The sequence below is a fragment of the Rhamphochromis sp. 'chilingali' genome, assembly GCF_963969265.1.
Source record: "Rhamphochromis sp. 'chilingali' genome assembly, chromosome: 11".
In the NCBI taxonomy this organism is placed as follows: Eukaryota; Metazoa; Chordata; class Actinopteri; order Cichliformes; family Cichlidae; genus Rhamphochromis; species Rhamphochromis sp. 'chilingali'.
Genome location: NC_137938.1, coordinates 28107547 through 28132785, shown reverse-complemented (window position 1 = coordinate 28132785; position 25239 = coordinate 28107547). Strand labels below are relative to the sequence as shown.

At 41.9% G+C, this 25239-nt stretch overlaps 1 protein-coding gene across 1 annotated transcript in view; it reads left to right on the top strand.

Annotated features, from left to right (window-relative positions):
* The first annotated feature begins 223 nt into the window (after positions 1–223).
* Positions 224–25239, top strand: part of fhl3a (four and a half LIM domains 3a) — a 35045-nt gene continuing 10029 nt past the window's right edge. The window contains exon 1 of the mRNA XM_080897516.1: positions 224–447. The gene's annotated coding sequence lies outside the window, so the exon portion shown is untranslated. The remainder of the gene's footprint in view (positions 448–25239) is intronic.

Here is a 25239-nt window from a genome sequence, read left to right as displayed (position 1 = left end):
CCACCATACTTATTGTAAGTCGGTGTTTCCTGTTAAGGATATTAACTCGGCTATAATATGTAATTCTACTAAAACTGACAGCAGCACGGAAAAAATAAGGCCCGGTTGGGATGTACCCTCCACTGCCTAGACTACTCTCAGGTCTCGTTTGAAGTCGCTGCAGGGAGGGAGGAAGGGAGGAATGTCTTTTGGGGGGGCGGGATCTTGTGACTCACCAGCAACTTCCTCAGTAGTAGGACAAAAGTAGCCGGCAAGCTGCATCCCTCTCTGCCGCAGAGGTTTATCAACAGTCAGAGGAAACACAAAAAGTTGCACAGTTGCGGGCGACACGTCGGAGGAGCGATCTGCGAACTGATCCCAGTCCTGATCTGAGCGAGTGCCTGCAGAGGAGGAGGCGGGTTACCACTTTGAAGTTCCAAAGGTGCCTCCAGACTTCAGAGACCCCTGGTAGGATTCAACTTTCTTTTAAAAAAAAATATAGAGAGAGATAGAGACTTTTCCTCTCCTTATTATCACGGTATTCCTTTTTACTAAACAATGAATTTACCTTTCAAGCAGGAAATTACTTCGCAAAAGATGGATCATGGCAAAATAAAGTAACTTATACATACTGATTCTTGGTGAGGTATTCAGCTGAAAATACATTTCACAAAGAATCTCGAGTTTAAAGAACTTAAAGTGTTGTAATTACTAGTTGTGTCATTACTATTTTATATTCAGTAAATGGATAATAAATAACAGCCTATGATTGTGTCTCGTGGCAAAAGTTTACTCTTTGTGAAATGTATTTTCAGCTGAATAGTGATCAGCTTACTGAAATACTGATTATTATTAGTTGTCTTTCATGTGGTTGTACTGGTAGCACTGCACTTAGCTGCACAGTATGAGCTTCATGTATAATTTAACATCTTAAGATCACATTTACTCTGTACTATTCATGTTGGGAATTGCAAGAAAAGAGCAGGCTTGGGCTTGACATTATGACAAGTATTAATCCTTCACACCTTAGTCAAACACAGGGCCCGTGGATAAGCCTGCAAAGTAAAACCCAGAGACATTTCAGGGGGTCTGGATCTTTTCTGTCTGTCTATGTGTTTTTCTCCTTTCTTTTCTCCTTTGCTTTTCCTTATTATTGTAAAACAGTATATGCAAACATGCAAATGAGGCATAAAACAAACAATGGAGAAACAGAGTGTGTTAGTTTGTGTGACCCACTGAACTGTGTCGAGGAAGGATTAAGGAGGAACTTTTGTGCCACTGAAGCTCCTGGCTGAGCAACGTGTGAAGGCCTCACGGAGCAAAGTCCCTCGGGCTTAACTTGTCATTTCTCCAGCAGAACAAAGTGGGGTATGGCAGTGTGCGTCTGGGATGGGTGTGTCTGTACTGCAGCTTTGAGGTTTGTGTTGGGCGTGTATCGTGACATCATAATGCATAGTAGCAGTGTCATCCTTGTGGTGATTGTTTGGTGTTTCATCTGTTGTGTCATGCGGGTGCAGTGGGCATGCGGTGAGAGTAACGTGTTCACAATGGGATAAAGTTTAATCCAAGGATTGAAGATGGAAATGGTGTTTATTTTTATTTCTACAGCGTAAGCAGATTACAGACACAAAGTATTGTGTTTTTTCTCGGGTATAGTTGGAAGGGCTTTCAGGGACATAACGACTGCTGTTGTGCTGACACTACATGTGATGCCAAGTTACAGACTGAAGATGCAAATTCAGTTTTTCCATTGTGTTAGGAGGGTTTTTATTACATTGCAGTGCCTGTAACAGATCATTAACATACAAAGATTTGGTCAAGTTAAATTCTAACCATGCTTTGAATCACTAGGGATCTCAGAAACACAGAAACTGTTATGCAGCACTGACATACGATATTGTCACCATATAAAGTTGATATGGCACTTACAGTTGCATATTTGCATATCCAGCAGATAAGGAACAACACAGGCTTTTGTTTAGAGCTCTGAAGCTGGCCAAACAGTGAGCATAGCTGTGATATTGACTTTCCTTTCTTAGTTTTGTTCTCTCAACTAGTTCCTGTTTGTTAGCTTTGTCTGTCTGGAACTCAGCATGTAGTTTACAGTCACACTTTCCAGCTTTAGCTGGGAATAGGGTTTAATGAGAGCAGAGATACGCAGTGAGCACAATAAAGTTAGGATGAGGACACGAGAAATGAGAAAATAATGAGGCAAAAATGCTGATACTCTTTGCAAATGAAGGAACCTGTGGATCTGGGTGATGTCTTTGTGATGAGCGAATGCTTATGCATAGTCTCTTGATCCATTGTTAAAATTAAATTATTATTAGATTTAAAGTAAGGGCTTGACTCCTGAAACCCAGTGGTTCCTTAAAAACATATGTCTTTGTGGAGCAGCTGAGGCCTAGGAGCCAGAGGCAGTCCTCTACTAATTAGAAGGTCACTGGTTCAATCCCTGACTACTGTAATCTGTATGCTGAAGTATCCTTGGGCAAGTTTTTGAGCCCTGAGTTTACCTCAGTGCATTCATTGGTGTGTGAGTGTTGCTCATGATGGTTAGGCAAGGTGCTTATACATAAAGTAACGTGATGAAGGCTTGTAGTAGAAAGTGCTTTGAGTCCCCATTTAATGCAGAAAAATGCTAAATGAATTATTAAATAAGGTGTGTTTTAATGCAAAGACAACAACTGTTTAAATCAACATTAGATCCAGCACCCTTGTTTTCTTTGTGTCACTACAGAATTGAAGGGATGTGCTCTTTTTGAACTCTCGTTGTGCTTTCACCATTGACAGGTTATGTTTATTATTTTTACACAAATGCTTTGCCACAGTGACAAGCAGAAGTAATACCCTAGCAACCAAAAGACAGTCATTCTGTCCCATTTAGCATCTGGGGAGCTTGCCTTGACAGAGCCCACGGGCTGTATAATGTATTTGTTTGCTTTTTTCCCTCTTCCTCTCTCCCTCTCTGTTTCATTGACCATGGTCACATTCTTCAGAGGTCTCAGTGTTTTCTAAAGGTTTCTCCCTGCATGGTGGTTGGACCATGGCCAGCTCTAAACTGTAGTGGGACTGCAGCTAAATGACTTGAATTGGCTGTAGCTAGTTTTATGTGTTGGCACCATTTGAAATAAGGCCAAGGATAATGATGGAGGAACTGGTGGTCAAGTGCTTGCAGGTGGTTTGAGAGCAGAATATAGATTTGTAAAGAAGTGGTTCTCCCCTGACATTTCGCATTGTATTTTTCCTGTCCCTCGGTGGTATGTGTCAGAGTTTTATTTTGATTACTGCTTCAGCTTCTTTCAAAGTTAAGGCGTGTGTGTCTTTTAAAAAGATAGCGGTGTCTTCCTAACCCTCACTTGCATGCCCCCACGCTTTGGTCCTTGTTGTGTCTTGTTTTTCTTTTCAGTTAAAAATCTGAAAATTTGATTATCCTAGTACAGATATGAGACTGCATAACTTGTTTCCAGAATTGTAATGTCTGTGTTACATGTGAGACCATATAAGGCAAAATGTAGTCCTTTCTGCTTCATATACATACATATATATATATATTTTTTTCTTTTTTTTCTTGAATGTGTCTCCTCCACCATTACTCACTTCCCTCTTCATTAGGATATGGGGGCGCGTGGCTGGCAGCATGAGTGTGTCTGCATTCCGTGAAAGGGGGGAAATGACCTCAGGTTTCCTGTGTGGGGAAGGCCCAGGTGCTGTGCTGTTATTGTGAGGGTCGCAAGACTTCCTCCATGGACGCTTTGTTGGTAAACGTCTGAAACATGATCCCTTGAGCCAGGGCCCCTGTGGGAGGTAGTGCCCCCCTCGCCCCACCACCACCTCACAATTCATTCATTTTGCCTAACACGTGTAACTGCTCTTATTTCTCACTGCCACAGTGTTCAGTCCATATGAGATTTTATGTAAGGAGAACTCAAACTTCATATAGACTGCAAAGGCGTGTTAAAGGTAACTGACTCTGCGCTAATGGGGTAATTATGCTCCTTTAGGAGTGTAATTACGGGTCTGTACCTAGCACTTACAATACAGTACCTGCTATCCTTAAAGGAAATACTGTTTTCAGAAGAAATACCAAATTGTGAGGATGGAATAATAGGTAACTTATAACTACACACCTGCGAGTTTAATACAAGCTAATTATATGGCATGAAAGAGTACATCACTCCGCCTTTCACCTTATCCATTCAAGTTTTCCACACGTGTCCTATAAATTTATTACACATTGAATTTATGGAAATCATTCATAGCTTATCAGTGTTTCCTTTGCAGCCTCTCACATGAAACAGATGTTGTTTGGGTGCAGAAATCCTGTCGATTCAATGCTTCGTCATCACATTCAGTTGTGCGCTGAAGAAATGTGTTAGTCACTCATGACTCTTTCTCTGCGCCCTCACCTAAAGGGAAGAGAGTAGGGTCATGTGCCAACAGATGTACGGGACCTGATAAAAGGAATGTCATGTAAAACCTACGGCCGTTACAAAGCCTTCCATCATCTGTGTAACCTGACTTGTTCCTGAGAGCAGGATCCCAGAAAAAAACTTTCGTTAGTTTCTTGGAACTCATTCAAGTCCGCTATGTGTTGACTGAAACTTTGCCAAAAGGTGTGAAGATCTTTGAATTGCATAATGTAATTGGTTGCTTAAAAAGTTGGCACCCATAAATGATGCTGTCCTGGGAAAGTAGTAGATTTTGACAAAGAGGAAGAATAGTTGCAAGTCCCATCAAGAAAAGGCAGAAGGGAGGACTCAGAAGAAAGCTCAAATTCAAAGTCTGTGGACAAATTGCAGGGCTTTTATATAACTGGTAATAAGATGTGTGTTATAAATTCATATAACTAATGGTTATGTTGGGCTGTGGCTAAATCATAGGATAACCTATGGTTAATGGAAGTACTTGAGGAGAGGAATGTTGAGTGAGGAGAATTTCTTGAAGATCCAAGGTAATAAGATGTTATTCCATCCTCATATGTCTGCTAGGGAAGATGAAAAAATAAAGAACCAGTGCTTACACTTCAGATTGTAACACCACACTTTTTGCATGTGGAATAACAGAGAGAGATTCTTCTGGATAATATAATGAGGGACTCACTGAGTTGAAATGATCATGACTTCTGTCACAAGTAGATGACTCTCAAGTTGGTGTGTCTGTTACTTATAGATCCCTGATCCTGATCCTACCTGCTAAAATGCTTTGTAGGTTACTACATGTACATTAATCTAACAGCAATCATCAACTGTATCATCCTTTCCATTGGATGGTCTTGTACATTGGCTTAATTAGGTAATAATTTGAGAGCATGTGGCAAACAGTCCTTAACCACGCAGTGATGCACAGCAGGCAACAAACACAGCAACAGTGCCTGCAGCTTAAAATGCCACCTTTCAAAACACTGCAACCCCCAGAAAGAATGGGCTGTTAGCAAAGAATTTCTTCTAAACAACATACTAGCAGACCTCTGTTCTCATAACAGATGTCTTGGAAAGGTAATTAAAGCTTGGCTCTGTATACCTGCACTGTTTGTTCCACCACAGCACTACTGTATCTCACCTTTACCCCATGCTGCAGTAGTTGTGTCTTTATTTGGCTGTAACTTCAGTTTGCCGCAATGCCAACTGCGCTGGTGTTGATTGCTTCCCAAATACTTTATAGGGTCGGCTCTCACATCTGCACAGAATGAGCCCAGACTGTGACATCACAACAGAGGAAGTGCCGTCAATCGAGTTTGGGTGTGAAGCAAGCTGTTTAGCATGTGCACATTTTTATTTGACTGCTCACAAATGTTTGCTGTGTTGCACAACTGTCTCCAAGGAATGAACCCCAGGGAGTTTACACGATGTCCTGTGTGAAAAGCTGGTACATGTTCAGAAGTGAATTATCTTGTCTCTGATAAATACAACTCTGTTTATTTGGAGTGAAGCTGTAAGAGAGCACGTTCCCCCTTGCTTAACATAAACACTGTAAAAATGCCTGCTCTGCATGATGAAACTAGCAAATGATGAAGAATGTGATTCTTTAGCCAGAATATCTTGCTCCATCTTCGTAGTTCTTTTTTGCCTTTTGCGCGCACGTATCGCAGGCACACATGCATACTTTTCTACCATCTCACTATAATCTTTACGGGTCTGTGGCAGAGACAATAGTCTCTACAGAGAAAACAAGCTGAGACAAGCCAGACTCGCTGCATACACAGAGGTGTGGATTTATGTCAGTCAATAAATTGTGCTGTATATGACAGTTGTGCCCTTTTCAAAATACACAGAGGAGAACGCGTTCATTACTGCTTGGGTAGCATTTGGCACTAATTGTAAACCTGTCAAAGTTACATAGAATAGGTGTTCGAAGAGGGCAGGATATTTTTTGGCCTCCCTTGCTTCCCTGTCTTCTCTCACCTTTACTGGATACTGACTGGCCCTCATTCAGTGCCTTGGAGGAGCCATAAATGGCAGAAAGTGGCCGTTGTCTGGCTATAAAAGGACGTTAGCTTCTCTGTGAGAAGACGACGGTGATGTACGACTAAAACGACTAACAGAGAACTGGGAAGGGATTTTGTGGCTTCTTTGGTTGAAGTGAAAAGCGAGAATGAAAGGGTGAGATGGCTAGGAGAGGTGAGCGCACGCATTTATCAAAGGACTGTTACAGAAAGGTGTAATCAAAGGCAAATGTACATCCCTACTGTTTATAGTACACTCTGTGCACCACCTCTCTGTCTTAGAGAAATTTCTATTAATTTGCAATAATTTCAACAACTATTTACTTTTATTTCAAAAATGCAAACAAGCAAAAGAACACATTGTGCATCCAGCGATGCGTCTGGCATCATCTCTCCACTATGAAACTCCTTAAAAGTGATGCAGTGTAATCTTAACAATGAAATACTGCCGTGTTTGAAAGTGTGTTCACAACCAGCCAATCACATTCAGCTCAGGATGTTTTTAGTACTTTCAGCACAGCTCCTAATGATTCAAACTTTTCCAGCACCCCAGAATTATGTAGGCGTTGTTTTACTTTTGTTTTAGCGTAATCACCTGGCATTGAAAACCATCATTGGCTCTGTAGCAATTCCAAACCTTTTTACCAAGGACAGAAAGTCCACGCATGCAACACTGAGCATGGAGCCTTTCACTGTTTTTGAATATGAAGGGTAACTATATATTTGCTGAAAATTTACAGACAATTTCAGACACTTAAACTTAAATATTGCGTAAGTTTACATGCATTTCATATATAATTTTTGATTATTTGTTTATTATTACTTATCGGATATATGTTGGGCTGTGATGCAATTATTCTTGGATATAGTTGTCTGCACAGTTCAAAAAATTATATTAAAAAAAAATCTAAAGCCAAGATGTCGTCATATGATGACTATGTCTCTGCCACAGCTGGAAAAACATAAAAGGGCACACAAAATAGGCCTTTTTGCAGAACATGTGGTACATCAATACACATATGGCTAAATGAATTTGAAAAATAGTACCTTGGAGTGCTTTTGCAGCAATTCAGTTTCATTTGATGGGGAAAAATTATAAATGTCTGGACCTCATTGTTGCAGCCTCAATGAAGTGTATTTTTGTGTCTTTGGAAATGTCTTCTTTTTGTTCCCTTCTTGCAGCTAACCGTATAGTGTCTATGTTGTCTTATCCGAGCATTATAAGAGTCACTGTGTAGTTTTCTGCCCTTATGCGTAGAAATAAAGCTGTCTTTGTGATGTTGTAGAAATTATGTGACAGATACAGACCCCCCATTACAACTAGCAGCTTGATGTATTGTGTATGGCCTGGGCAGCGAGTCAAACCACCTACAGAGATGGTTTTTGACCGCATTAGTGGCAGCACAGTACAAATATGACATTTCTCCAACACAATGCAACATCCGGGTTTTAAAAAAAGTTTTTTAAAAGTTAGGATGCTGATGTGCAATAATTTGCAAATCATTTAAACCCCATATTTAACTGAAAATAGAATATAGGCAAGTCAGATTTTGAAGGTGAGATATTCTACTGTGTGTTTAAAATTATATTTGATAATAACTACCAGCAACACATTTGAACATAAAGATTCTACATAAATGGATATAAGCTTTTCTGACGCTTTGCTCACATATGATGCACAAGAAATAATTTGGTTTTATTTATATAAAGCCATTACACCACAACAATTGTCTCAAGGCATCTTTATATAGTAAAGTAAAGATGCTAGAAGGTAACGTTAAGGTCTCGCCTTCTTCCATCCTGCTAAACGCCCCTCAGAACGAGACAGTCTTCCATATTCATACTATATTCTCCAGTCTTTTCAGAAGCCTGGCAAAAAACACTAAGTTGTTTTCCTACTTGTCCTAAGGTCCACCATACGTTTGCAATTCTGTCAGTACTTTAATGGACCTAAACATTCAGCTTCAAACAGAACCACATCCAGTGTTGGCAATGGAAATTAGATCAATGGGTAAAATGCAGGCCAGACGGTGAGCAAAGCAAAGCAGAGGGCCAATGACACAAGCGCCATGACTTCACTGTGGAAGTATTCAACCCCCCTTAAAAAACCCCATCCCTCATCGCATCGCACACTTTCTCAACACTGGTGAGTGGAAACTGTTTAAGGTTTAATGATTGCTGAAGAAAAAAGAAGGAAAAAGTGTCCTATAGTATGAGAAGACTTGCATGATCAAGCTCATTTGAGACACTGCGTGTTTCTTGAGAAGGTCAGGCATTGGATTATCTCAGTGTCTCTGCACAGCACTTTGTGCCATGTAGCTTTTAACCTTTATCTACTGCTAGTCTAATAGTGAAGGTGGATCCATGTATCCTGATAATTTACACTTAGCATGACTTACATTTACACTTTACTTGATCGATGAAGAGGCTGTGAAACCAGGATGCTATCCTTGTGGCTTTAGCTAAGTCCTCAACTTGTGTCTGTTTTGTGTTCAGCACAGTTCCCAAATCATTCTTCTATATAGGAAAGAGAAGCAGGACAAAAGCTGAATAAGGTCAGACAAGAGTCGGGTAGGAGCTCTGGTTAATAGATTGAAAGAGATAGACAGGTCTTCTTTGGAAGCAACATAATTCAGCAATGCTATCAGTGTTTACCAAAGCACCTGTTTTCACATCTCGCCTCTCCATTTAACAACTGCAGCTGGGTCTTTGCATTTTATCACCGATAATGAATTAGGTGGGGAAGATGAATGGTGTTTTGCATGGCTGCATGATAAAGAGATCCCAGTGTGTGACACTCTAAGATAAGGACCTGACGGATTGCAGCTCTCTTTCGGCAAAGTCAAGAAACAAGCTTGGATTTCTGCACTTGCGGCTCATCTCGGGGACTTAAAACAATCTCAGATAAATCTACTGGGATGTATTGTGTATCACAGGGACTGCTGTTTTTTGATACTAGTGCTAATCACTTTTAGGTGACTATACGCTTACATCTACTACTATCACTCCACCTCTCCCTGGTTTTTCTGCAATGTTTTTTTTTTTACTCCTACGGCTTTGCCTAGGTCACTACACAAATAAATGAATGCACTTGTGCGATTGTGGCCTTGTGAGTGGATGCAAGAGCTCAAAACATAAATGATCAGAACTAGTAAGGGACAAAAGACATATAGTCTGAAGCTTTGTTCGATGGCGGCAGAGAAAAGGGGAAATCGGTAGGTGTAAGAGCAACTGAGGGACGTGGGGAGGTAAGGGTGGATGCATGTCAGTGTGATTTATGGACACCTTTTGAAGTGAGCTCATTGCAGCCACAGAGCCTACCTGCTGCATTTCAGAACCGAGACATTCTCCTAGCAGTCAGGCGAGGGGGATGTCTGACCTCTAGGTCACTAACCTCCACTAGTGCACCGCTCACATATACACATCCTGGTTTTGTAGCCAATCATCATGTGTTTTGTTGGGGTTTTTTTTCCAGAAAGCATACATGCACTGCCAAGACATCAGGTAGTCACATGACTTGGCCCAGAGTAACCTATTTAAAGGTTAAAGCAAACAGGGAGACTGACAAAGAGGAAAAAGAGGCGGCTGATCTCCGGATCCTAAAAAGTGGGTCACAGGAGATATGTTCCTACACAGTCCTTTCTTCTTTTTTTTGCATCAGTATGCAGAAATATAAATGGAAATTTATACAATCTCAAGTTGAGTCTGAATGGAAACTGATTTTTATCGTCCCTTGCACTTTAAATCTCACTCTACGGTAGTCTCACCAACAATGACATCATTGTTTGACTAAGTAAGGCTTCCATCTTCCGAACTGCTGGTGAGGGTTCGAGTGTAAGGGGGCGCCTGATCATCAGCCTGGTGTGAATTCATCAACTACTCATCATGTTTAGATTGTTGTTACCAAGATCTTCCCACTGTGTTTGAAACTCATTTCCTTAATGCATCAGACTGCTTGACCCTATCAGCTTCATTTATGTGAGCAGAAAAGCTGGAGATCATAAATATGAGAGATAATTACACCCAACAGGAAGTCCCCACAAAGAAAGTTAAACAAACGGTGTGTGTGTGTATGCAGCTGCTCATTGCACTCTTCGTGCCACTTATTGCCCCCTGTTTTGGTTGCAGTGTTTATTTTTTGTTTGATCTCTCTACACTCTACCCTCAGCTTTGTGTGCACTTGCATTAGGTGTGTGTAAAAACGTCCACAATTTGCTGCAGGTGTATCTGTGACTTTGCCCTTCCGCGGGACTGTTTCACTGTGTTTAGACATAATACATCTGTTTTTCATTGTGACTGTGTGTTTGCAAAATGTATGTGAACATCTCTCTGAGAAGTCCCAGAGATGTCTGTGTTTGGGGTAACAGGAAGAAGCAGTGTGTGTGTGCATACTGTCTTGGACTTCTCATTGTTATCCACCGCATACGGGTGAAAGCGGTCATCGGCCAGTAGGAAATGAACCTGGGTATGTTTCTCAGACTGATTAGCAGAGTAAAGGAAGTGGACATCACATCTTTTTTTTTTCTTTTTTTATGACCGGGGAACATGACGCTTGCGTTACAGGCTTCGCTCTTGAAATAGTGAGGAAGTCCAGAGTCGCCTTTTCAGGATGGCATAACACATCAGTTTTCACATTGCACCAGCATTCCTAATAAAACGTTGGGTAGTGCCCTCAGGCAGAAGTGAGCAGGATGAAATGAGAGCTAAACGTCACTGCCAAGAGGTTTATGGTGCTAGGGAATGAGGGCACTGTTTACTTGTTGCCATGGAAATGTGTCTGAGAAGGGAAAGAATGGCAACATGTACTGGAAATGACTTCTAAGCTAATCATCCCAGCCAGTTCACAATTGGCATGTTACCCTTATTTTCTTATCCAGTGAATTGCTTTTTTGTTGTTGTTGTTGTTGTTGTTGTTGTTGTTGTTTAAATAAACCTGTCTTTTCAGGGTAACAGTGTCAAAGGGGGAGAGAGGTGAGTGTTCTGGTCTGCTGCGGTTATGAAGGACAGTTTGTGCAGCTGTTGTCAGGAACGTAGATTTCTCTCACCCCTTATAATGCATAAAACTCATAAAATCCCTGGCGCTCAGTGAATGAAAACATCCACCTGCTTATTACAAAATGCTGAATATTCATGTCTGGGGATATTTGGATGAATGTCTAAACAGAGAAATAATAAAAAGCTCCCTTGCCTTGATATTAACCTCAGGGTCAGGTGCCATCACTGCAGCCACGAGCCGCAAGTCTAAATGAGTTAAAAATAATTGCTTGCACTTGTGAGTGTATACTCAACAGTTGTGTGTGGCATGCTCAGATTGCTGAGTGTGCGGGCTGTGAAACTCTAGCCTGGTTCCTTGATGTCCTGGCTAGTTATGCTGACTAAGCAACATTAGGAGACCACCTGGGAATGACCAAGAGTCTGAAGGAGCCATTTTGTGTCTTTTGGTTCTTTAGTTAGCCTCAGGGCTGGTTTCCCAGCCATGAAGTAAGTATAGTCCTAGACTACAAACTTTTATCAATGGAGATGTTCATGGATTTATTTGCTTTTTGCTCTGTTTTGCGTTGTTTTTTTTAGTCTGGGACTAGGCTTAATCCTCGTCTGGGAAACTGCCTATAAATTTCAGTGCCCCCCTGTGACTAATAGCCACAAAATCAGTGTCTAAGGAGCAGAGGTCTGAACATGTTTAAGTTTCCCACCTCTGTGGCCATGCTTATCCAGTATACTTTAAGTTTAGACATAAAATACAAGTGCATAGTTAATTAATTGTGTTAGCAGGTATGTGAAACATTGGTGACTCACATTATAGGCAGGATTAAGTGGATTTGTGCATGTGTGTGAGTTACCCCCAAACATTACAGTTGTTTTTACAAACTTTGTTACTACAAAGTGTCAGTTGCCTGAACCCACTTATTGAATCAATCACTCTTTTGGCAAAACCATAAGCATTTTTTACCTGTTTAGACACATCTTGTCAACACATTGTCATTGTGATGCACCTGTGTTGCATAATGGTGAGCACAGGTGACAAAAGTCAAACACAAGTAAAGCTCAAGTGTCACTGGTTGAACACAACAATTCAAAATTTATCACACTTGTGGCTAATGATGTGAGGGTACATATAAGCCAGAGCACTGGTTTGTGAGGCACTACAATGGATAGACATCCAAAAAAAGGAGTTTGTGTGAGAGGAGGTTGAGCAGGTCAAGGTGGTCGAGGTGGTCAGCGAGGACAAAGAACAGTACGGTAATTTCAGATGAAATCAGAGCTACTGTGATTGATCATGTCCTTGTCCATGGTATGACAATGAAGGAGGTCGGACTAAGGGTACAACCAAAAATCAGTAGATTCCACCATACTCCCCTTTCCTGAACCCCATTGAAGAATTCTTCTCCTCATGGCGGTGGAGGGTATATGAACGCCAACCTTACACCAGGATAAATCTCCTGCAAGCCATGGAACTGGCCTGTGGTGACATGGGTGTGGAGGCATGTCAAGCCTGGATACGGCATGCCAGGGGTTTTCCCCCCCATTGCCTGGCCAGAGTAAATGTGGCCTGTGATGTAGATGAAGTCCTGTGGCCTGACCCAGTACGGAGAAATGATGCTGTGGCGGAGTAATGCACTTCTTTTCTTTGTACTTCATTTTTAATATTTGTGTGCTTTATTTCTACGTACAAGTGCTACATGTAAATGCACAGGATTTCTAGAAATGCCCAGGTATTTTGGTTTGCAACATGCATTTAGCCTAAATAAACATTTATTTCTACCACTTCATGTCCTGAGCATTGTGTTTTCCTTTTTTCTATGTAGTGTTTAGTGACTACTCAGTAGAGTATTTAATTTAGATTGACTTGAGGCATGATTTGATGGCATAGTTCAGTTTTGAGCACAGATTGAACTGTTTTGGGGTGAAAGTTTGGTTTTGAAGAAGAGTCAGAGGTTTTGTGAATGTAGCTTGAAAATTGGGTTTTGTGTTCACAGTTTGGGGAAAAGGAGAGTAGCTTCCCAGGAATGAGTCTTAACAATCGAGAAAAACTGTAAGACTTGATTTTAGGTTTGATGTTAGAATGACATAACAGTTTGACTGGGCAGTGTCCTCTCAGAGACGCAAGTACAAATGCATGTGTGTTTGTATGTTAACTAATGACAGATTCAGTCACTGTGCTACATTACAATGCATCAATCTGTGGCCCTTTCAGACAGGTCTCTAAAGGAACTTTAAAAATGACTGCTCCTCTTGTTTTCACTCAGAGTGAAAACAGCCATTCCTAACAAGGTCAAAAGTTGTATAACACAGATTTAAGTACAACAATAAAGACATAGCCATAGCAAATAGAAAAGAAAAGGAGAAATGTCCATGACTCCATCACAAGTTATTTTTATTATATCACAAAGCATGGAAAACAAAGTCAAAGCATTTCCAAACCACTGTGTAATTAGATTTAATTTCCCAAAATGCCTTAAACAGGTTATTCTGCCCTCACTGATACACTGGATACAGTTATGCAAATAGATAAACTCCTCGACAACTGACAGGTGTATCGTCCCTTTTATTGACGCTGCCTTCAATTATCAACGGAGTGAAACTACAAACAGAAGAAATAAGCAATATTCAGCCTATATATTCACACGATAATGCAAATCAGTTGGCTAAACTAGCTAACATTGGAAAGAAAGTAAATCTGAATACAGTACACCTTTAACCATAAAAGTGCATAAATAATAGCCAATATAGTTGCATTAACTCTTGTTCAACTTAAATACTCACAAGCGATGCTTTCTGTAAAACAACGAAGAGGATGGATGCAGATGTTTATCTGAACAACATGCTGAGTCAGTCTTTTCTCAAAGTGTGCTGCATTACTAACTCTACAGCTAATAACAAACAAATCTTGGCATGAAAGAACTGTAGCGACTCTTGCTGGTGGGAAGAACTACACCAGCACACTCCCCGTCTGACATCTATTGGATGTCATCACCATCTTTAAGGATCAATGTCTCTATTAGTATTTCGCAGCAGGAGTACAGTCTCTGTCACTGGTCTTAAGAAGGTTTTAGATATTCATCCAGAAGTGACCTTTACCTCAATCTTTCTGACATGTCCGTCTTGGCTAGGAAAGGTCTCAACAACCACCCCCATGGGCCAGTGGTTTCTTTTAGCTCGACTGTCCTTTAGAAGAACTAGATCTCCCTTTTGAAGGTTTTGACTCACAGATTGCCATTTTCTTCGCTCTTGGAGTGTCGGCAGGTACTGTGTTTTCCAACGGTGCCAGAAGACATTTGAAAGATGTTGCACTTGTCTCCATTGGCGTCCGAACATATCTTTATTGTCAAAGTGTCCGGGTGGTGTAGGTGGTAATCCAGTTTTCTGCGTAAGGAGGGTAGCAGGCGTAAGAAGAAGGGGGCAATCTGGATCTGATGAGACTGGTAGTAGCGGTCGAGAGTTTACAATAGCGGTTACCTCTGCTAGAAGGGTAACGAGAACCTCATGGGTCAACAGGCGAACTGAGTTGACAGTTAGCATAGAGTCCAGTATGCGCTTCACGATGCCGATCATGCGCTCCCAACTTCCTCCCATATGAGAACTATGAGGAGGGTTGAAGATCCATGTGCATTCATTCTTGGATAAAAAGTCTTGAATTTCCTGGTTGCCGCAGTGTTTTGAAGTTATTCCGAGCTCCTTGCACGCTCCCAGAAAGTTGGTCCCACAGTCGGACCTCAGCTGCTTTACTGGTCCTCGGATAGAGATGAATCGTCTCAGAGCATTGATAAAACTAGACGACTCCATCGTCTCGATGACCTCAACATGAATGGCCCTGATGCCCAAGCAGGTGAAGATGACGGCCCAGCGTTTGCTGCTAGCAAGGCCTCCTCTTGTTCTCCGAGAGCTTATTGTCCACGGTCCAAAGACGTCAACTCCGACGTAAGTGAACGGGGGGCAGACTGTCACACGATCGATGGGTAAGTCTGACATTTTTTGCGTTTCTGTGTTCCACCTGAGCTTGCGGCAAATTACACAGTGGTGGATGACTGAACTGATGCTCCGTTTCCCACCAACAATCCAGAAGCCAGCGGATCTCATGGCTCCCTCTGTGAAATGGCGCCCCTGGTGCTGCACCTGTTGGTGGTAGTGTCGGATTAGTAAAGTAGTTAAATGGTGGTTGCCTGGGATGATAATGGGGTGTGCTTCGTCGCTTTCCATGCTGGCTTGTGAAAGGCGACCACCAACCCTGAGACAGTCTGCATTGTCTTTGAAAGGAGAGAGTTTTCTGAGAAGGCTCTGTTTTGGAATGTCTTTTTGGGCTTGAAGACATGTGAAGATGTCAGGGTAAACCTCGTGTTGAAGACCACTCAGAACAACGCTCTTTGCCTTACTGTAATCTTCTGGACTAAGACTTTTGCAGATATGCCAGCCATGACACCCTTTTGGGGGAGTGCTATTCCTGTAACACCTTGCAATATGAATGAGCCTTGCTATTGCTCTCAACAGTGACCCCCAAGTAGAGAAAGACGCAAATCGTCTCGTTTCGAGGAAAGAAGCCACGACATTGGTTGAAAGTGATGTCACTGTTGGACGGATCTCAGGATCTGATTCAGGATTGACTAGTTCAAAGGTATGTTTAGTCACTTCAGGAGTTGCTCTCAGTAGGTAATCTGGTCCTTTGAGCCATGTGCTTGATGAGAGTGCACTAGCTGGGATTGATCTTGAAGCTATGTCGGCTGGGTTAAGCTCTGTTGGAACGTAGTTCCACTGCTCTGGGTTGGACGATTTTCGAATCCTCTGTACGCGATTGCATACATAGACGTAGAATCGTCTGGATTCATTCTGTATGTATCCAAGTACCACTCTGCTGTCTGTGAAAAATCTTGTAGAATGGAAGGGAACATCAATTTCCTCTGTGATAATGTCAGCAATCTCGACAGCAAGAACAGCTGCACATAGCTCGAGCCTGGGGATTGTTATTTCTTGCTGCGGTGCGAGTTTTGCTTTGCCAAACATGAATCCCAGTTCATTGTTGCCTTCTGAGTCTGTTAGCTTGACATAGGCTACTGCAGCGATAGCTTTTGTAGACGCGTCACAGAATATACAGAGCTCCCTTTTTTCTGCACCATTGAAGGATATAGAGGTGTACATTCTCGGTATTCTGACTTCTTCGAGAAGTTTCAGGGACTCTTTCCATGCACTCCACTCTTGGAGCAACTTTTCTGGGAGTGGATCATCCCATTGACATATGTCTGTGGAAAGTTCTCTAAGGAGAGCTCTGCCTTTGATGCTGACCGGAGCTGCAAACCCGAGAGGGTCAAACAGACTGTTGACAACTGAAAGTACCCCTCTGCGGGTATAGGGCTTCTCAGCAGTGGACGCTTGAAACGTGAATTTGTCTGTTGCAATGTCCCAGCTTATTCCAAGGCTTCTTTGCATAGGTGGAATGTCAGCTCCTAAGTCGAGGTCTTTTAGACCTTTGGCTAGATCGTTTTTGTGGAATGCCTTCATTACGTCCACGTCATTGGATGCAATCTTGTGTAGCCTCAGATTAGATGAAGCCATAGTGTCTTGAGCGTTTTGCATAACAACAATGGCATCAGTACTTGATTGGAAGGAGGCAAGACAATCATCTACGTAAAAATGTCGTTCCACCAGATGTTGTGTAGTGATGTCTTGCTTGTCTCGGTCCTCTGATGCCCTTCTGAGTCCGTAAGTTGCAACCGCGGGCGACGGGCTGTTGCCAAAGACATGTACAGTCATTCTGTATTCCACGATCGGTTGATCCATGTCATTGTTTTGGTGCCAGAGGAATCTCAAAAAGTTCCGGTGGTCCTCCCTGACCACGAAGCAATGGAACATTTGTTTGATATCGGCTGTGACTGCCACCTTTTCTTCACGGAGTCGCATCAACACACCCAACAAGCTATTGTTGAGGTTGGGCCCAGTAAGAAGAACATCGTTGAGGGATACTCCATTGTGTTGTGCGCTTGAGTCGAAGACAATGCGTATTTGTTCCGGTTTGCGCGGGTGGTACACGCCGAAGGGGAGGTACCAGCACTCTTCTTCTTTAGTGAGTGGTGGCGCTATCTCAGCGTGGCCATTGTCAAACAAAGTTTGCATAAAGTCTGTAAACTGACCTTTTACCTGAGGGCGTTTGTTCAGCATGTGGCGTACTGATGTAAGGCGTTGCATAGCCTGCCGCTTATTGTTCGGCAGCCGTGGCCTGGGTGAACGAAAAGGTAGTGGCGCGACCCAACTGTTAGCACTGTCCTGGTAGACTTCCTTATCCATTATCTGTAAAAAGGCCCTTTCCTCCTGTGAGTAGCCGAGGCTCTCGTCCAAACTTGTTTGTTTGAAAACTGTTTCTCCAATCGAAGAGTGCTTTCTTCGCATTGGGGTGTTGACCTTGTTGTAGCCTTGCGAGTTGAAACTTTCCTTTACCTGAATGGCATTTTTGCATGGAAGGAAGTGACTTGGACGACCATTGTCTAAGATGTTCGTTTTGAAAATGTTAGCACGCACGGGTTTGTGAGCTCCACCCAGGCAAACGTTGCCAATGATCACCCATCCAAGAGCTAGCTTCTGTGCAAATGGCGCATTTGGAGGTCCATTGCGCTGGTCGAGAACTTTGTGTGCTTGAATAACGTCCCTTCCAATGAGCAGCAGGATCTGAGCACTCTGGTCGAGAGCCGGGATTTCGGTTGCGATTTCCTGAAGGTGGGTGTGGTTTCGAGCAGCTTCAGCTGTGGGAATCTCACTGCGATTGTCGGGTAGCATATCACACTCGATAAGTGTCTGGAGCTCAAGACGTGACGTGCAATCTGCCGATTCCACAATGAAGTTAAAAGCTCTCCTCCCTGTCACTTCCTCCAATCCAGCACAGGTTCTCAATTTATATGGAAATGAGTTTCTTGTGATGCCAAATGTGTCAAAAACCGATGATTTTGCGAGTGACCTGTTGCTTTGGTCGTCTAGGATGGCATAGGCCTTAAGTTTCTTTTCAGGTGAGTTCTTTGGGTAAATGAACACAAGGCAGATCTTGGCACATGAGTGACTTTCAAATTCACTTCCACATACTTGTGTGCATGTCGAGATAGCTGTGGGCCGTGCTGCATTGCGCTCCCCGCCGTCAACTGTTACCGGCTCTGCAATAGTAGCTGTCGCAGTAGTCGTTGATGCCAGTCCCGGATGAAGAGCTGTAATGTGTAATTTTGAATCACATTCTGTACAATGTATTTCTGACTTACATGTCTTTGCCTGGTGGTTTGTAGAAGCACAGCATCTGAAGCATATCATGTTTTTCTTGAGATAGGCCTTTCGCTCCTCCAGTGGCATTTCCCTGAATGCTCTGCATTTTTTGAGAGCATGAGGTCTTTTGTGGATAGGACATTCCTTATTTGGGTCCTCAATGTTTGTAGGAGTTGATTTCGGCTCCGTACTGACAACTTCGGTTCTGATAACTGAGATAGGTTCTCTTTTAGCGTGTTTTTCGTAAAGTTTATTCGTCTTTGAAAGGGCAGGAGGAGGCGGCACAGACTGCCTAAAGCTGGGGTCGTTGCGCATTTTTGCTTCTCTACTGATGAAGGCCACAAATGCAGAGAATGGTGGAAATGACACGCAATGGTCCTCTTTGTATTTAGAACCATAGTTCATCCATTTTTCTTGCATAGCATAGGGGAGTTTTTCCACCACTGGATTAATGCCTCTCGCTGTATCGAGGTAGAGTAGACCTGGAATGTAACCTTCACTCTTTGCGGCATCTATTTCTAGGAGCAGGTCCTGTAGTTCTCTCAACAGTTGTGGATCTTTGTATGAGATTTTTGGGAAACGGTCCAATCTGTCGAGCAGTGCGTTCTCTATAGCTTCGGGGGAGCCGTAGCACTCATTTAATCTTTCCCACACCTTAGCAAGTCCTTCAGAGGGATTGTTAATATGCACAGCTCTTAAACGATATGCATATTGCACTGATTCTGTGCCAAGCCATTTAATCAGCAAATCCAGTTCCTCACTGGCCGTTAGGTTTAAGTCACAAATTGCATTCTCAAACGAAGATTTCCATCCCCAGTAATCTCCTGCCTTGTCACTGAACCTTCGGAGGCCACCGGTGAGTAAGTCGCGTCTTGCAAGAAACCTGGCTATGTCAGAAATGTTTCCTTGTTGCATGCTCACCTTATGTTCAAATCTCGGTGAAGTACCTGGTGACATTTTCTGCATTAATTTCGGAGACTGGGAAACGTTTTCTCCTTTGTCAGTACTCAGAGGTTGAAGGACATATTCCTTTAAGGTGTCCGACCTGGTTGGCTCTTGTTTTGGCGTGAGGAATGTGACATTTGGTGCAGGCATTGAATTATACTCGGTATGGCCAATTGGGCTTGTGCTGTCTTTGATGATGAGCTGGTCTTTCACATAGTTAAAGGTGCGTTCCAAAGTGTCAACCCTTTGAGGTACACTCACGTGTTCTTCTTCAAGATCATTGACTGCTGTTTCAAAAACTATTGCTTCGGCGTGTGCCACTTCCGCGTCACGTTCTTGTTGGAGGGCTTGTAATGTGGCCTCTAGACGTGTTTCCTCTACTTTAAGCTCTGCTTTCTTAACTTGCATTTCGATTTCCTTTTTAGCGTATTCAGCTCTTTTGCGTGCTGCTTCAGCTTTGGCTCGAGCGTTTAGGGCGGCCATACTGGCAGATGACCTACTTGTACCTTTTGACCCATATGATTTCTCTGAACGGACAGATGATGCTTTATCTTGTCTTGCTTCAGACATGGTTGATGTAGCTGAGTTGACGTAACATCCAAAGGTTGTCTTGTAGAAGGACGCTTTTTCACTATTCTGCCCTCACTGATACACTGGATACAGTTATACAGATAGATAAACTCCTCGACAACTGAAAGGTGTATCGTCCCTTTTATTGACGCTGCCTTCAATTATCAACGGAGTGAAACTACAAACAGAAGAAATAAGCAATATTCAGCCTATATATTCACACAATAATGCAAATCAGTTGGCTAAACTAGCTAACATTGGAAAGAAAGTAAATCTGAATACAGTACACCTTTAACCATAAAAGTGCATAAATAATAGCCAATATAGTTGCATTAACTCTTGTTCAACTTAAATACTCACAAGCGATGCTTTCTGTAAAACAACGAAGAGGATGGATGCAGATGTTTATCTGAACAACATGCTGAGTCAGTCTTTTCTCAAAGTGTGCTGCATTACTAACTCTACAGCTAATAACAAACAAATCTTGGCATGAAAGAACTGTAGCGACTCTTGCTGGTGGGAAGAAGAACTACACCAGCACACAGGTCAAAAGTGCCTGCCTCAAATACAAAGTAGGACCTGTGTAAAACAAGGGGGGGAAAGGACTTTGTGCAATTTATTAAGGTTAAAACTCACAAAAACCCATGCATGGAGTATGATACTCTTAACTTTATGAAGGGATTAATGGGGAAAAGTTCAGAAATGTTGTGCAATTGGTTTAGTTAGCAGGTCATTACTGAATCTGACTGTTCATGAAACAAAGGCACAAAGAGACAGACAAAAATATATATCGTTTGTTTTGCCATTGAAGATATTGTATCAAAAGGGCTCCCCCCTCCCCCTCTGGAGCATGGTCTCGTGAAAACATCCTCTCCTGGGGCTTGCAAACCAGTAAATGAATCACCCAGCTTGGAAGTGGAAGTACCCTGACCTCACTAAGCATACTTCTGTCCTTAGATCTGAATGGAGACTAGGGTGGCCACACTGAATACATGAGTAAAGAAGGGCTGTTAAAAATGGGAATACATTTATTCAAATGTTATGCACAGCATTACAAAGCAGGTGACTGAAAAGGTTCTCCACTAAACTGTGAAGGATTCAGATTTCAAAGGGATTCCCTATCCTGTGGATCATAGGGTTGGGGATGACGGGGAGGATGTGAAGATAGCAGTACAGTGACTTTCCATGCTTGTGCACAAATCTGCCATGGGAAACTTTGGAGAAACAGGTTCTTGGTTTTAAACTCTGTGTTTCTTTAAAGAGAGACACGGTCGTGGTAAATCCTCTCTGAAAGCTATATAGAAGGCTTAGAACAACTCTGTTCATTTTAACTATTCAAAGCAGGAGTAAGACTTTGAGAAAACTGAATTTTTGTCTTGAGATCTTTCAGCACCTTTATTGGCTTCCCTTTGTTGTTTGCCTTTGTTTTCTGCAGGAATCAACTTTTTGAATCGTTTGTTGTGAATTGGCTGTTTATCACACATTCTTTTCAGCGCCATTGTTTCTGAATTCCTTACTTTCCTCTCCTCACTCCACACTGTTTTCCACCTTTAAATATATTCAAAGATTAACTACAGAGCAGACTGTCAAGTTTTAGTTTTTTTTTACCTTTCTTGCCAGCTTTTACATTTTTTTTGTCTTTGTCCTCGCTCCCATTCTAGTTTTCCCCATGCCATCTAAATACCAGCACAGAGAAATAAAAAAAAGTAAAAACGCCGCTTTTCCTGCATTCTCAAGGCATTGATTCTCCAAAACCTCCACTGGCACACAGGAGTTAACTGCATAGTTCCTCCAATGCAAACCAGATGTGAGGCACTAATGTATGGCAGCATTTTTTTTTTCTTCAAAGGAAGACAAATGTAGGCCAAAAATGTAGCCTTTTGACCATCTGCACACAGTGGTACAAAAATACATTCAGATTCAGTTCACTTCCAAGCTTTCCCTCATGGTGGTTGGGACAGCACTGTATGATTTAAAGTAATTGTAATGTTATTGTTTGGTGTTGGTGGAGTATTGTGGAACACTCGGATTGAGATTGGCTTCTGGAAACGGAGCGGTGACGTGTGACAATTGCATTTTCAGCTGGGTTCTTCTTCACGGAGTTTTGTGATCCATGCACACATGGAGGCCCTCTAGCTAACACGTCCTCAACTCTCAGTTGGGCCAAGTGACTGTCAGACTGTGAAAAATTTATGTTTTAAGTATAGCTAAATTAAGTGCAGTATGTGCTGGGCTTTTGTTTATCTTTTGTACACACATAAATCATTGTGTCAGATCCTTTTAATGAAGGACTCCAGAAGGTTTGAGATACAGTTCTTTCAAGCCAGCTGATATTCACTTGTAGCTTTTCCCTAATACTGCTGTGTGCACAACACAACAGACTGAAGGCTAATATTAAAAGACATTAAGTCATTTCCCACACTGGTCATTAAAAGCTGCCAAGAATGGACAAATTACAAAGGCCATGGTGACATTTGCTGTTGCAGGTACTCATTTTCTTCCTTTATGTTTATGATGTTGGCTTTAACTTGAGCCTTCTGTCGCCTCCCACTCCACACCAGGCGGTGTTTAAATGCTCAGAGGCAATAACAGGTTAGCCTTCCAGTGTCTGGTCCTGCACCCTGTACTCTGTTGTCAAGTCTGACCCATGCTTCCACAGAAGAGCAGTCTCAGGTGACCTCGCACCAGACCATATCTACGTCTCTCTGCCCTGCCACATCTTTCTCAACCATGTTGTTGAAAGAAACTCAGCAGAAGAAAGTGTCTCTGTGTACCTTTATATTCAGATGCTCCTCTAATGTACTGAGAATGTGGGTGGCCCAAGATTTCCTCTAATGAAAGACGGAGAGTGCAAAAATGACAACAGATCTAGTGGAGCCACTGGTTATCTACCAATAGCATCTTAACAGTGGCTTGGTGCCGACCCCATCAAATAAACTCTGATGACTGCAGAGTTTATTGCAGAGATTGCAGTTTGGATTTCTTGCTAAGAGTCTGCATAACAGCTACACTAAACAGCGGCATATTTGACTAAACTGTCAGTTCATTGTGGTGGATTTTTTTGCTACTTTTAAGTAAGCAAAGTTGTTGCTTAACACTAGAATTAAAGTGTTTTTTTGTATTTCCAAAACCAGCACTTATATGCTTGTTTAAATAAGCACATCTGTCTTTGAATAGAGCTGCAGCATTATCTCTCATTCATGAGCAATTTCCTTCTCTTCCTGTGATAAGACTCAGTGTGTCCTTTTGATTGCTGGACTTTATTTATCTGATCTAGTGAAAGCCAACAGGAACAGCGCACCAAACAACTGACTAATTTAGCAAATACATAGCAAAGTCCAACCCTGTTTTTGTTTTATTACAACCTAAATATTTCTGACCACTTTCAATGATCCTCACAAAAACAGCCATACTGATGGGATTTCGTTTGTTGAGTGACTTGTGGATTTGGAACATTTTCCCAGAAGGTCTAGTTGCGAGTCACTTGAAAAGAAAACAGAATGCAGTTCTTGTGACATTGTGTCATAAACCTAAGCTCTGAACCATTAAAAGAAATCTTCATTGTGCAATTCATACTTTGACACCATAATGAAATTCTTCCTTGGTTTTGAGGAACTGGAATGAATGAACTCATCTCCATCAGGCTCTTTTCATATAGCCACTGGATGGAGACACAATTGTTTTCACAAGTGTTTTTCTTGCTAATGTGCTTTATTTTTCATATGCTCAAGTAGGCTCTAAAACGATATACTGAAATTTCTCCTATCTCAAAGCCAGAAAAGGCTTACTGTGTTTGGAAGATGTCCAGGCAGCAGACAGGACACAATGTGATCATATGTGTTTATCCAAATGCAGCTGTTTCACTTTTTCTCTAATTTATTGTAAGACTTTTGTAAGACAACATGCATTTTGCTTTTTATCTCACACTCTTTGCTCATTATCTGTTTTTGGGCTTCATTTCTACTTCATCACTGTCTCTGGAACCTTTATAGATGGTATACTACTTGAAGGTGACCCGCACAAAACACACTCCAACTAGTTTGTGAGTCTTTTTACTGCCGAAAGATTCAGTCAGTTAAAGTGATTGAGTGGCTTTTGTTGCTACTACTTTTTCAAAGTAAATCAGGCTTTACTCTCCACAGTAAAATCCACACATTACAAGTATCCACTTGGATTTAAAAGCACACATGTCACAAAGGACGTATAAACACAGACCTACAATAACAAACTTATGCTTAAATGGCTTCTTCTTAACTACTTTATTGCATGCATGCCTCATATTACAATGTAACCACAACTTTTCTGTAATTTCCACCTTAAAATTAAACAGAACAATTTTAAAATATGCTCCTAAAGTGTCACTGCTGTGCCACGGCCGTGATGCTATTTCCTCCAGTTGTCATGCTGGCTTATCTTGGTCCAACCAGTCACACTGCTTCTGCACTGGCACTATTATTAATCTTTGATATGTGACATTTCCCCATTAACTGTTTAATAAAATAGTCATAAAATGTGTTTTTCTCATTCTTGTTGCTGAAAATTGATTCAGTAGTTTCTCTGTTAATGTGGAGTATATGTATATATCTTTACATATATAAATAACTATAGGAGTGTTTATTACAGATCATACACAGCCATCTGCTTTCTGTGGTCAAGATGATCTCTGTCCCCAGTTGGTGTAGCATGATGTCAGGAGATATTTTACAAACATGTTCTCCAGATAAGCTGCAGAGGACAAGGGACAGATTTCGCACATTTGTTCCCAGCAGGCTGTGTGACTGTTCATTTGGAATTAACCAGAGCATATGCAAAGTTTGGGCTGGGGATTAACAGGCCTGCCTGTGGGACTGGACAGGGTGTTTGCTAGCTCGTCAGTGACCAACCATGACTATGTTGCTCAGCAACAGGATACAGTCTGCATGCTCTGGTTGGTCTGTTGCTTTGTGGTGTCTCACAACTGACCCTGAACTTGACCTCCTGATGCCAATCATGGATGGCTGTAATGACTATTAGAATGTGGCCTTGGCATTCTTCTGCTATCTTATAGCCTGATATACGAAAACAAGTCT